Source organism: Sminthopsis crassicaudata, chromosome 6 (genome assembly GCF_048593235.1).
Source record: "Sminthopsis crassicaudata isolate SCR6 chromosome 6, ASM4859323v1, whole genome shotgun sequence".
NCBI classification, from domain to species: domain Eukaryota; kingdom Metazoa; phylum Chordata; class Mammalia; order Dasyuromorphia; family Dasyuridae; genus Sminthopsis; species Sminthopsis crassicaudata.
The window spans coordinates 84,568,433-84,583,362 of record NC_133622.1 but is presented as its reverse complement, the minus strand read 5'-3'; the positions used below and the strand labels follow the sequence as shown (position 1 = coordinate 84,583,362).

Genomic DNA, 14,930 nt, shown 5'->3' with positions numbered 1-14,930 from the left:
ATTATTTTGTTGTTCAGCAAATAGTAGATAATTTATTTATCACTTTTAATCATTATAACAAGTCAATCTAAAACCCTTAAATACATGCATAGCATTTAAAACATAAAATTCTGGTAATTATCTAAATAAACTAACTAAATACCTGTTATCATTAGCAAGCAAAACACATGCAAATGAGCTGTGGCCAATTAAAAAAAGATGTTCTAAGTGGCCCTAATAAATGTCTGAATGAAAATTTTATCTTTAACATAGATATGATCAGCAAATAGTCTTTTATTTATGAATAGTTTTCCAAACTCTAATGGATTCAGAAGTGCTTTATTTGAACTTCTCATTATAGGTAAATATATAAGCCTTCAAGCAGATTATGAGTTAACTTCTATATTCTCATGAGTAGCTTCTTCTTAGTATAATTATGTATTAATCATGTTTGAAACAGGGCACGTTGGTGAAAAAGTACTCCAGTTACTCATTGCTGTTTATAAAAACTTCAACAGAAGGTGGCACTATTATATATGCGAATAAAATCCACTTCATTTCATAGCAGGGCAGTGGCATTTCTTCACTTTTTCTGACAAAACTGTCCAGATACAGAAATACTTGCTTTCTCATCTTTAGCTTAAACTACAAAGTGACTCAAGAATTTTAGGAATTCAGAGAAATACATAGAACTTGGGAGAGTCCTAAAAGTCCTAAAAGTCTTCAGGAAGATTTCATTAGTAAGAACAGAGGGGGAAATCAGCCAAGGACAATGGAAGTCCTTATTTCCTCTATATTTGAATCTTTCATCATTTAGCCACTTTAACAGTAAGCAATTTGATCCTACCTACTATACTTATAAACCAATGAAAAGTCAGTGTAAGAAACCAAGGTGGTCTTTTTATTTTCTTGGTAGCTGTAAAACATAAGTACAAGTAAATTCAACCCTCTTCCTAAGCCTTAGCATCAAAGAATCCATTAGCTCTAACTCTGTGTGGTCCTCATGTTGAAATCCATCTGAGTTCCTTCTTTATAAACGGCCATGTCACAGCTGGGAATTCACTGTTCCCTTGACACTACAGATGTCTGTGTGGTTTCAGGATGCTTCATAGTAAATGCAACCTTTTGGCATGTTTATAGATACATGTTTTAGGACAGACACAGAAATATAAGAACTTCCCCTCCCTCACCTAAAGTCAGGACATCTGTCTTCATAACTTACCCCACAGTACTTCCTTCCTCTCTTCCTTTCTTTCCTAAGATCTCTTTGCCATGGCCTCCTAATCCTGACACAAGAGCATTTTAAAATGGAAAGATCGACAGTTCAAAACATATTCGTGGGCTAGAGTGACCTGGTATGGCAAGAAAGCCTCTTCAAAGCCATTTCTAGAATGGCTATTTTCCAGGGCCAAACTGGCTCAAAATGGTCAAAGTCAAAGCTATATTTTTAAGCCAGCCCTGGCATCAGCCTACAGTTGTTGTGTGGTGGCTGTAAAGATCTTCGGCGTGCCACACCCTCTATTTGATGTGGAGATATTTTTAAAACTCTGGAGAGCGCCAAGACCCCTGTACCAAGCCTAAGGAGTAGTTCCAAAAAAGGCTTTCAGGAAGCCATGGTCAACTATATATCAGCATCACTTTCCCCTTCCTCCCAGTCCAAGCTTTTTTTCAGACATGGTAGTCAGCCAGCTTTGCAAGGCCACTTAAGGTTCACCAATCTAAGCAGCCCTTCTAGCCAATGGCTAAAGGTCTATTTCTAAGTATTCTATTTAACTAATGCTTTGGAAATTATAAACAACCTAGTGTCTCATAAGATAATGAAGACACAGCTGATATACATCAGCATATGTTTACTGCAATAAAATTAGGTTTTCATATGGGTCCCATTTTCAGTGTTCAGTACTTTGCATGGAAAAAAAAAAAATCAAACATGCCTGAGACAGACATAGAAAAAGAAGAGGTAGATGAAAAGAGAAAGGGCTGGGGAGGACAAAGGAGAGAAAAATGAGATAAGGGTAGTATTTGGAGTCTGTAGTTTTTTATAGTGGCCACTAACCTGGAATCAGCAAGATCTGAGTTCAAATAGTTTCTGACACCTATTAGCTGTATGATCCTGGGAAATCACTTAACCCATATAGGATATATAGTATTTTTGCCAAGTAAACCTTAAATGAGGTCATGAAGAATTGCACATGTCTGAAAAATAACTGAACAAGAATTTTTCATATCTGACAAATGATAATTTCTAAGCTAAAATAGCTCTGACTACTTCTGAGACAGTGAAAAAGACATACCTTCCCTTAGTCTCAAATTGCAATAAAAAATGTTCATAGAACCTAGGTTAAGATGATCTAAGTTTAGGAATTAAGAATTGTTTCAAAGCTAGGATAGTATTCTTTCATTTACTCATAAATATTTTTTGAGCTTCCTACGTGAGATGCTATTCTAGGCTTGGAGCGGGGATACAAGGTCCCTAACCTCAAGGAGAGAACAACTATATAGTAGGATAGATCTAGGAACAACAGGTGGAAGTTGTAAAGAGGCAAATTTAGATTTAAAAAGAATTTCTTACTAATTTGAACTTTCCAAAAGTGAAAAGAGCTGCTTTTAGAGGTAGTGAATTCCCTCTCACTTGAGATTTCCAATCAAAAGCTGGATGGCCAGTCCTCAAGTAGTGTTTGGATTAGGTAACTGTGGAAATCTCTTCCAATTCTGGCATTCTGGAATTCTGAATCTACTTAGAATAGAGTTCAGGCAGAAAAAAATGAGAGACTAAATGAAAATGACAGCTGGAAGAATGGAAAGGGGAAGGGGTCATCTATTTGGGAAAAGGAAGAAGGAAATCAAAAGAGAGCATAATGGGTAGAACTCTTGTGGCAAACTTTTGAGAACCCATGGACAAGAACTGCACAGGTTGGGCAGTCATGGATGAACTGCAATCTGTATCAATGTAGGCAATATTCAAATGGATGAAATTAAAGATCCATCTAAGAAGCTAGATATTTGGGTAATCTTTTTCTCTCTTTACAAGAGTGGTGCCATGGAAAAGAGAATACATTGAATCTGGGAGGGGACAGCAAGTTTTAGAAACTACCATTATGCATATGAATACTGCTGTCATAGTCCGTTTTTAAATTTTTTTACCTACCTAATCCAAATTATTTTCTAGATGAGATTTTAATATATTAATAAAGATGAAGAGGTAATATACCAATGATGTTTTATTTCATGATTTAAAAGCTCTCTCTTCCCTCATTTAGTAAATACTGATGTTAATTTGCTAGGTAAAATAAAATTGTTTAATTCAATGAATAATACCACCCTAATTTTGAAAATTAAAAAAAATTTTTTTTAAAAATTTTCCATTTCACCTGGGAAGGAATGAAATGAGAAAAAAAAAGTCTAGCCAAATGAATTGTTTAAATTGTTCAGAAAAGATGGAGATTATGTATACACATACACACACGTGTGTATGTACATGTATATATGTATATATATGTACACACACATATACATATTATCAAATGTTTGTGAGAAGGAAGCAATTTCTAGTTGTTTTTAAACTGATTGTGAAACAGAATCCTTTTTGAAAATGCCAATCAATACTTTGCTCAGGGAATGTGTGGCCAAATGTGATTCTTTGACTCTGGGAGGAAAAAAGGAGAACCTAGGCTTATTTATCTGAAAAAGAAAGATTTATGTCATTGCTAAGATGAACTGAAAAATAAAGCAATGTTAAAAATTATAGATAATCACTGATACACACAATGTTTCACTTTTTCTGACAAGTGAGGAATATTATAACAATTTTGGGAATGTATTTTAAGAATGTTTTCCTGGACATCCCCCAAGAGCAAATAACCTGGATTCCTTTACGAAAGACAATACATGCTTGCACTGGCAGCCACAAAATGATAACCCAGAGGAAGGTAACTAGCATATGGAGAAGATGGAAGGGCATGAATGAGAAGTGGACAGGATGAAAAAGCTTAGACAGGTCTCAATCTCTTTTCATAGAGAGAAGTACCAGGCTAAATATGCCTCAGATTCACAGATATATAAAATTTTACTATTTTGTGGCATTATCATTCACCATCATCAGACAATCGTATGATTTAGATCTAAGGAATCATATGGGTCATTTAGTTCAAATAGCACACAGATGAGCCTAAGGGCTGGAGAGATGAACTAACCCACTCATTGTCACAAGGCAAACTGACAAGCATTTACGAAGGCCCTACCATGGATCATCATATAGATGAGGCAACTGAGGCAAAAAAAAAAAATAAAAATTAAATGACTTGTTCAGTCTCACTGTTGGTAAGTCTCTGAGGCCAGATTTGAACTCAGAAGATGAGTCTTCTTGACTCCCTACCCAATACTCTACCTACTCTGCCACTTAGCTGCTCCTATCTATTGCCTAGTAGGTACTTAATGAATGCTTGTTGTTGGCTTCATTGGATCAAGGGTGGGATAAGAAGGAGGCTTGTGGGACTAAATTGAAAAGAGCCTTAGATGGGTTAATTGTTTCATATAATAGTCCAATACTAAGTGTGTGGGAAAACTCCATTCTAGGTGAAATGAAAGTAAGGTAAGTTGCAATGTGAATTCTTGGTATGGTTTTAGGTTTAGGTAGGGAAAATTAAAAGTTACATTTGTCTATTTACCATTGCATTGATTGCATTAATATTTTCTTAGCCCTTTCCCCCAACTCTTATTGTTAAGCTGAGTCCTGTCTACTCAGAACATTAATCCACTGGCTGGGGATTGGGGAATCTACATCCAACCATTTGCTTTCTATAAGACCTAACATTTATTATACATATGGTGAACCATAATATAAACAATCTAAAGGACAATCATTATTACTAAAAACAACACAACAATAATAAGTTAATATCAACCAGATGACATCTGCATTTCATTAGGGAAAGTATTCAGAGTACCAATTGTGATAAATACAAACTAAACTATCTCAAAAAATTAATTGCAAAGTTGAGGGTAGGGAAGAGAAGGGGAGCAAAGAAGAGGGACACACATATTTTATGGACTAACATAAACACAGTACTATAACTGTTTTTCCTATATGGAATGATGGCAAAGCTTTACTACCCCTTTGGGCTCCCTTCCTCTGACACATTCATCAGGAGCTATCTGTGATTCTCATTCTCCCCACCAACTTTTAATTTTTTTAACAATACTTTGCTTGAGCCTTCTGTACCCTTAAGTGATGACAAAGATTCAAATGTACAGTATTCAAGTTATAATTATGTAACATATAGTAATTGGTTCCAGCCCTTTAACTTATCTGATCATAGATCTCAAACTTTCCTAGAATGTAAGGTCCTTGAGAGTGAAGACTGCTTATTCAGATCTTGTGAAATTTGGAATCAAAATTTTAAGTCATGCTTTAATTTCAGACACAACTTGGAATTAATGATTTGGAAAGGATCTTATTGAACCCCTTTTTGACAAATGAGAAACTTTCTAATAACTCAGATCTTAGTTCCTGTAGTAGCTCACTTACGGTAGGAATGGGCAAAGTAAAACAGATCTGAATGAAATGAACACAAGACAGAAGTCTACTCAGAAAAAGTCATCCTTTCTATTTAGAATAAAAGCTATACTTGGTTCACAAAAAAACCCCAATAAAACAAAAACAAACCCCCAAGCCCAAACTAGTAGCGCTCCTCTGTCTTAGTATATAAAGGCAATCTATATCTCAAATCATTCTGTGTATGGTGAGGGGGAAAGCAATTACTGATCCATAAACTTCTTGGGAAGCAACACTCTGAACATCACAATGAGGATGAAAGGAATTGTCCTTAATTGACTAGCATGGGGACTGAGGTGTTTGGGAAGTAGTGTACTGACAAAAATCTGAGGACAATGAACTATTCCTCAGAAGTTAAATCCTGCAGCTGGTTCCACAGATGTTAAGGCTTATCCTATAGTCATGATAGAGACTGGGGTAAATGGTAATTTTGGCTCTGTGCAGGATGCAAAGATGTTGTCCAAACCATTTGCAAACAGGCCAAGAGAAAAGGATTTGTACATTGGAATAAATTGTATGTGATGAAGGACTGGCAGCACTCAAGAAAGCAGAATGGACATTTCTCCCCCTGCTTGGACAATGATTACAAGGCTGATATGGCTGATGGAATCGAGTCAAGTGAAGTCTGCCATACTGGGCTCAGCTTTCTCTTGTTTTTCTGGGCAGGGCTCATGGGCCAGTTTCTGAAAGAACAAACTCCCAACCAAGCAAGATGTCTTCACTCATTTTCATTCCCATTGCTAAAAAAGTTTGAAGAAAAGAATAGAAAAGTATTAATGTTCGTGACTATTAGGACTATTTCAATGAAAAGAAAAGGGATTAATATGGACCCCTGCCCACTGAAAAGATTTGATATCAATTTTTAAAGAATAAAACATCCATTTTTTTTACATCATTTTTCTAAGGCAAAAACTGTTTTTCAGCACTTTTCTTCAATAATTTGGCATAATCAACTCTTACTGGGGCTCTAAAGCAACAGCCTGTGACACAGATATTGTGAAATTTTTTGGTCTTAAATATACTATGTCAAAATTATTGGGCTGCTTGAAATTACCTTATGTTTGAAAAGAAAAGATAAGTTTAACTGTTTTGTCCCAAAGCTAAATGAAAAAAATTATTAATCTAATATTTTACTGCTGGGCACAGTGCAACCAAACATTCTAAGGCTGAATTGTAAGTGCTCAATGGTTCTTTCGGCTTCATTGCTTTTATAGTGAACAAAAGTGGGAATGGCTAAAATAGTCATAATTAAAAAAAAAATGGGCATCATCTTCTTAGCCAAGTGCCTCCATTCCAACTTAGGAACTAAGAAACTGTTTTTCTTCCATTTTCCCTTGGTACATTCTTGACATTCTTCTGCTACAAAATAAGATTTTCTCTGCACAATTGTATACCAAGAGGACTACTTTATCTTCTACAGGTCTCAGTTACATCATTCAAAACAAAACAAAAACTAATTATTCCCCAGCATATGACTTCTAGAAAGGCTGAACCCAAGTGGCAATAGAAAAATTCAGACATCAGATCCCAGTCTCCTTACTCTGATTCTATACTCTAACTAGTTATGTGTCCTATGATAAATCACTTAATTGCTCCAGATTTTCACTAGCTCTACTTGGTAATGAGAATTCATATTTGTCTAGTGCAGGAATTCTCAAACTTTTTTTGGATTATAATTCCTTTAATGACCCCTTCTCAGAATGTTTTTAAATGCATAAAAAATACATATGTAGAGGAAAATTACACTAAAATTGTTATCAAAATACTTTTAATAATCAACTTTACAGATCCTAGGTTAAGTATCCCATCTAGAGTTTTGCAGATTTATAAAACAAATAAATTGGTTCATAATAGATTATCTTAAAAAACTATCAGCAAATATGACTGCTGCTGATACACACACACACACACACACACACACACACACACATATATGAAGAGGACTTTTGTGATGTTAATAATTGCCCTCTGATTTATATGTGTGGAACTTTTAAAGGTGGATGCGACTGCACTGAAAGTGATGCAGGGGAAATCCAGGCATAGAAGAAGGAAGCCTATGACTTAGAGACATCTTTACCACAATTCTAAGGGGAAGAACACCTTTGCTGCACAGCACTAATGCTGACATGGAAAAGCATCAGAACTATCCTTGGCCACATTGGGCCTAGGAGGCTACAACTCAGCCTCAAATCTTTTCCCTATTTTAAACCTTTTTGGAGTCTACGGTCCAAAGCAGACATTACACCCTCCCTTTTTTCTTCCATCCTATCTTTCTTCTCTCTTCCTTTCCTTTCCCTTTCCTTCCCTTCCTCCCTCCCTCCCTTCCTTCCTTCTTTCCTTCTAAAAACTCTACAAAACTTAGTTTCTTCTCTTGAAAAGCTTAGTTTGTATTCAGAATTTCTAATTTAACACTCAGCAACCTTCTTGTTCTTTCTTCTGCGATAATAACATTAACACTGACTTTTATGTAGCAATTTACCATTTACAAGGTCTTTTATTTGTTTTCAGATTTTATGGTCACAACAAATTAATGGGGGTTGGCAATATAAATAACATCATCCCTATTTCATAGATGAGGAAATTGAGCTATGGAATGGTTTAAGTGCTTTGTACAAGGTTCTACAGCTGGTGACTGGCAAAAGCTGATCCTGAATCCTGATCTTCTAATCCCCATCCATTGTACTTACTTGGCACTGTTCTTGTTCCACTTTCTCCCTCCAAGACTAGCCTCTCTTGTTCCCCAGTTTCTCTTCCCCCCTCTACTTGATAAATGTGGATGTTTCTCCTAAGTCCATGGTCTCTTTCCCTCTAAGAGCTCAATCATTTCACTATCACCAATATGTGAATGACTTACAATGTAACATATATATAGTGCCTCCCTTGCTCCAGAGAACCAGTCCCCAAATCTTATCTTTATAAGATTTAGAGCTGGAAGAGCCAAGAGAGATCAGCAAGGTCAACATCTTCTTTTTACAGATAAGGAAACTTCTCTGTAAAGTCTGTTCCTCTGAGACCCCCAAAGATGAAGTGTCAAGCCCCAAAAGATATCACTAGTAAATGGCAGAGTCAGAATTTGAAAAGAGATCTGGGAGCTTCATACAAAAAAAATTTTTTTTCTACTCCAATGATGCCCTGCAGCCTTACCTGACATTTCTTTCTGAATACTGTGGTGTTTACTCAGTATTTACTCAGTAATACTCAGCATTTCTAAACCCAAAATTATTTCTTCCTAAATCCTGATTAATTGCATTTCTGCCCAACTTCTTATTAAGGGGCTCAAAAATTTCATTATTATCCCACCTCTTCCCTACTTAACTTATCCAATTACACAACATTTCTTCTTTACCTACAGTCTTTTGAATATAATGTATTTTAAACCCTGAACTATATTGAGGGAAGTGTAGAAAGAAACTTGTCAAATCACTTTCATTTTAGAGGAGAAAATGAAGAAATTAAGAGATTCCTTTATATGTCACATAGAAATCAGTAGGGTAGTTGAGATTTACTCCAGGTCTCCTCACTTCCTGTTCAAAGGGTTTCCAAGATATAAACTACTTTTATATGTTTCCTGTCATTCCCTTAAATCTAAGTGGCACCATAGTGACCAGAGTGCTTGGTCTGGAGATAGGAAGATCGATCTTCCTGAGTTCAAATGTGGCCTCAGAAACTCACTAGTTGTGTGACCCTGGGCAAGTCACTTAACCTTTTTTGCCTTGGTTTCCTCACCTGTAAATTGACTTGGAGAAAGAAATGGCAAACTACACCAGTATTTCTGCCAAGAAATCACCAAATGGAGGTAACAAGAGTGGGAAACAACTGAAAAATGACAACAATAGTAACAAAAGAGTAGAACACAACTGAAAAATGACTCAATAGCACAATCACTCCCCTCCCTGAATTTATCCATATGAAGCAAATTGGTCATTGTTCCTCAAATAAATCTCACATTTTCCTTCTTCTACCTGTTTCCTCTTATTTTTCTTCTTGGAATACATATCCCCTTTACTACTTCTTTGCCTTTTTGGTATCCTTTCAAAACCCAACTTTCACCTCCTTTTTCATAAAGTCTTTATCTATCACTTTTCATCTAGGGTTCTGTTCCTTTCTCTGAATTCCAATAATACTGATGTCCACTCATACTGGTCATTCATTGTTTGGTCTTATTGTTATCTTTTCAGCAGCATGTGTCCTGTAAACCAAAGCTTCTTAAACTGTGGATCATCACCCCATAGAGGGTTAAGAACTGAATGTGAGGGTCTCAAAAATATCAACAATAACAGGTATTACTTTGTCAAGATTTAATTCTTTATGTAAAATTATAAACAAGTACATTCAAAACAAATTTTCTTTCATCTTTGAAAACTAGTAAAATTATATGTGTACCAAAAATTATTTTAAAATAAATTTCTTTATGACTTATTACTAGTAAATGTTTGGTTTGTATGCCTATTTTATTTACCTATATACCTGGGGTAATATAAACATTTCTTGGGCAAAGAGGGGTTGTGAGTGGAAAAAGTTTAAGAAGCCCTGTTGTAAATTGTAAGGCCAGATCTTGTGCTTGTTTATGAACTACTCAATGTACAACTGAGGCAGGAAGTGGCAATATAGTAGGAAAAAATGATGGACTTGGATCTAGTTTAATCCCCATTCTGTCAATTAGTAGCTGTGTGATGTTGAGTGAGTAATTCAACTTTTCTAAATCTCAGCTTTCTCCTCTGGAAAAAGGATATAATTCTGCTTGACAAAGCTTTACAAACCATGAAATGGTAGGTAAATGTCAAATTATTATATAGTAGATATACAATAAATCTGTTGTTTTGACAAACTTTCTGAAAATGTTTATAGACCAAGGAATTGTTTTCAGCCTAAGGGATGAAGAACAGGGTTTTGGAAATTTTCAGTCTTCATAAAGGCAGTCAGAACATTACTTTCTGTCTTTGGGACTCTAAGTATAAAAGTCCCAACAGAACATGACAGCATTTGGGAACCCTGTAAGAAACACAGTTCCTAATTTGGCATTGGTGAACTACTTCATCATGTCTTTGGCAGTGCCAGCTGTACTGATGCCCATTTTCCATTTGTTTGGTTATCAGTCAAAGGGCATCAAGTTTATGTTTACCTTAAGGAAACCAGCTTCAGTGAAATTTTCAGGACTTGGTGAGAACTTTAGTCATCTCTAAACTATTCCTTTTCATTGACAGAGCACATTCTCCCTATCACTATAACATACTGCGGCCATTTTTTTCCTCTCAAAACATACACTGTACCACTCAGATAACAAAATTGGCCCTTGTACAGAACGAGGAAATGGTTCCCTTGTGTGGGCTCATTGTTTAGCAGGTCATAAAGACACAATGTGGTGCTACTAATAAGGCTGAATTGAATGCCTGTGTTAGGGCTGGAATCTAAGGCATTGATGTCTGGACTTGGAACCTTACAGGGATGTCTGGAATAGTTTTTAAGGAGTTTGCCTAAACCCTGCCACAAGTTTCTAATGACTTACACACAAGTAAAAGAATGTGTAGGTGGAGTCCATGACTTGCCACTAAGGCAAATGTGTCTTCTGGCTAGCTACATGGTAAGAATTTTTTAAAAAGTTTCCAACCCAAGCAGTATCTGAAAGTGTTACTAGGAGATAAAATCTGGTGTAGAGGAAGGAACACTGATTCAGATTCAAATGTTGCCTCTGTCACTTGAATAAGTTAATCTTCATGGGATTTTCTAAAATTAGAGTGTTGAACTAGACAACCTCTAAGATCCCTTTTGTATTTATGATCCTCTGATCTTTTGAAACAATTTCTTGTATCTAAAAGTTAACACCTCAAAAATGATCTAGGTCAACTTTCCTCTAATCTTCCCCCCCCCCACCAGGGATGAAAACTGAACATTCCACACATGGGGGAGAGGGAGAGTGGTGATGGTGGTGGAAGAGAGACAGAGTGTAAAGGCAGATGAGAGATGTCATGTATTGTATATTCTGCCTTCTGATAGGCGATTAAAAATGACCACACAGTTAATTGCATGGCATAGGAGCTACCCCAAACACTTTTACTTTTGCAATTTTGTCCTTCACCTTCCTCATGTGGCAGCAATTTTATTAGTAGAAAGAGCAAAGAAAGAAACTGTCCTAAATAGCTGAGCTAGGACTAGCAGAAATAACCTTGATTTTTATATCACTAAATACATTTTCCAGAATTATTTCCCATCATACAACTTAGTGTTTTCATTAGAAAAAAGCTAAGGCAGCTCTATCACTGGTTAAAATAGTGTGACTCTGGGCCAGCTGCTTATCATTTCAGATTTCAGTAACTTCATTGGTAAAATTGAGGTTGTTGGCTCTAATCCCTTCCACCTTTAAAATTCTATGATTAATTACTATTTCTATCTTGCAGGGAAATTAGAAATTCAGTTATTGTTTCTTGGTTTATGATTAATTTATGATCTGTCCTCTAGAGATGGATCCTTAAAATGCTTGAGGTTGATTTAAAAAAAAAAAAAAAAAGGACTCATGGTAACTAAAAATGCTCAAAATTTAGAGCTGGAAGGGGTTTTAATTTTAAAGGAGGCCAAGACAAACATAAATAGAAGAATAACTCAATGAACCCTACTTTGAACACAGGTCTGTTAATTCCAAATCTAATATTCTAATGATTATACCATGATGCCTTATGTTAAGTTGTAAAAAATCAGTGTTTTTTGTAGGAGAATTTTTCAGTTTCCTATTAACATAAAAGGCTGAAGGAAATATACTAGATTCCTGTATAACTGACAATTTGCTAATCTGCTTTAATTACAACCAAGATTCCCCAAAGATGGCCTGTGGCTAACACTTCCTGCATAGGAGCTGCCACAAAGGGATATGTATTAGAAGAATGCACTATTGGACTTGGCTATTCAAAATTATTCCATTTTCCCTAAATGACTGCCATTGATAGTTTAAAAGTTAATGACTAGAGTAAATAAATTTTTTCTGCAGGGTGAATCAGACAATTGGCCATTTGCTAATTCCAGACTTTCAAAATAAAAGGAAAGGAGCTGGAAAGCAATTTTTTGAGACAAAATTCTAAACACTACTTGCCAAGTTCCAGAACCTTAGCATAACATCAGGAATTAAGACCTAGTGACTACAGAGAAGAGCTGCATGGATTTTTAATGGGTTTGACCTTTTTTAGAGCATGACCAACTGACTTTGACATTCCTTGGGGGCCAAATGATGCAATTCAATAAGAAGGTGCTGAATGGCCTTTCACCTACGGGAAGCTAATCTGATGGATCCAACAATAAATGAAATCCATCCAAATGTGTCCGGGGAAGAGCAACAATGAGTGAACTAGCATCTCTTGGAAAAGAGTGCATCTAAACAAGAAGAGCCAAAATCATTTTTCAATAAAATGACCCAATTATTCAGTGCAATTACTCTCCAGGAAAACTAGAGAAGCAGAAGAATGGAGAGGGAAAAAGAAGAAAAAGAGGGAAGAGAGAGATACACAGAGAGAAATAAAGAGAAAGAGACAGAGACAGACACACACATACATACATAGACACACACACACACAGAAACAGAGGGGAGAGAAAAAGAGAATGAGCACACTATTCTTGGCTGCCTAAAGCTTCCAACACATTTATACATAGTACTCTATGTATGGTAAACACTCCAACGACTGGCTCTGGATCAGTTGAAGTTTTTGTTATTATTTGGCGCTTCTGGACATTTATAGTATGATGATAAGTGATCTTTGTTATGATGACATTAAGGCATCATGAAATTCTGGCTTGCTTTCTGAACCAATGAAAAATTATGTTTGGGATAGCTTTCGTGTTATGTATATTGTTGTATTTGAATTCTCTAAAAATGGATTATCCATGTAAGGTAGTGGAATCAATGCTATATAAAATACATCACTTCTCAACTATACCAGATTAACAATTTTTCATAACACAATCAGGGTTTTTGATAATAATACTCTGAACTCATATGATAAACACTAGATAAATAATCTTTCCACAAGTGAAGCCTACTACAAATTTGGAAGTAGTGATTATTTCTAGAATTTTTCAACTAGTTTAAAAATCCAAATAGTAAGACAGGAATTATGTCCAGAAAAGGGAAAAAAAATAACAAAGGCTTCTCAGATGAGCAGAATAAACTTTTTTTTCTTTCTCTTTATTCCTCCTTAATCTTTTTGCAATTTAACACTACTGGGCTTTTTTTTTTTTTTTTTTTTTTTTTTTTTTTTGGAATGCCTGGTTCTCCTTCTACCTCTTTAATCAATCTTTCTTAGTCTTCTTTAATAGCCCTTTGTCTTCTGGCTAACTCCTTACATGGTATGTAGTGGAAACAACATGATTTGGCATCAGGAGAGACCTGGAATCATAACCGCCTTCACTAGTAAGTGGTTGTATGTGAACATGACCAATCTTATTATCCATTTATCCTCTCGGAGTCTCAATGTCCTTGCTAGTAAATGTACCAACCTACCAAGAGTACCTATGTAATAGAGATGTTGTGAAGAACATATGTGAATGTATAGAAAATGTTTTGTAAACATTAAATCATGATATATATTTCAGGTCTTACTTTCTTCTTGACTCTGTCTCTTTTCCTTTGGCAATCAAAGACATTCCCAGGACTTTAACAACTATAAGCAAATAATTCCCAGTTCTCCATCTCTAGTCCTGACTGCTTTATAAGCACAAGTCCACATCTCCAAAAGTCCCGACAGGTGGGTTAACTTCTTAATGGGTAGGACTGATAGCTAGATGGCATAGGAGATATAATGCTTTCTCTACCATATTAAGCTCCTTTTTCTGGAGAATTTTGAGAATTATGGAACTCTGCTTATATTATTAAGTCATGGTCCAGAGCAGAGGTCCAATTTCCTGCTTTCCCAAAGCAACCAGATCATTATCACTATCTTAACAACAACAATAACACAATAAAAAAAATCTTCTCAATTGCAATGATTTCACTTTTTAAGGGTAAAATTCATAATTTCAATGTTTTAATAAAAGCTCTAATGAAATAGTTTGGTACTCAGAAACTTACTAAGTCAGCAGAGGCCCTAGTTATCTCATTAAGTCAGGCTGAAGTGGTAACATCAAAGCTAAGTAATAACAGAAGATAGTTTACAGCAATATGGTAGGAGGTCCTAATCAGAGCACCAAAAATCACTGTGTTCCATGTTGTTCTCAATTTTGGGTGAAGATAAACTGCTCAATCAGCTTCATTTGTGGAATAAGATACTTAATATACATGTATCTTTGTAGCCCTCTCTGTTATTTCTCTTTATTAAAAAACAAAACAAAACCAAACAAAACCATAAAAAACCTCCTGTAATAAATATGCCTGGTCAAACAAAGCCAAATTCCCTACATTGACTATGTCCAAAAATAT

The 14,930-nt window shown here is 35.6% G+C and overlaps 1 protein-coding gene across 7 annotated transcripts in view; it reads right to left on the bottom strand.

The window, feature by feature from the left end:
• Positions 1–14,930, bottom strand: part of PALLD (palladin, cytoskeletal associated protein) — a 463,990-nt gene that overhangs the window by 58,111 nt on the left and 390,949 nt on the right. The gene's annotated exons all lie outside the window — the stretch shown is intronic.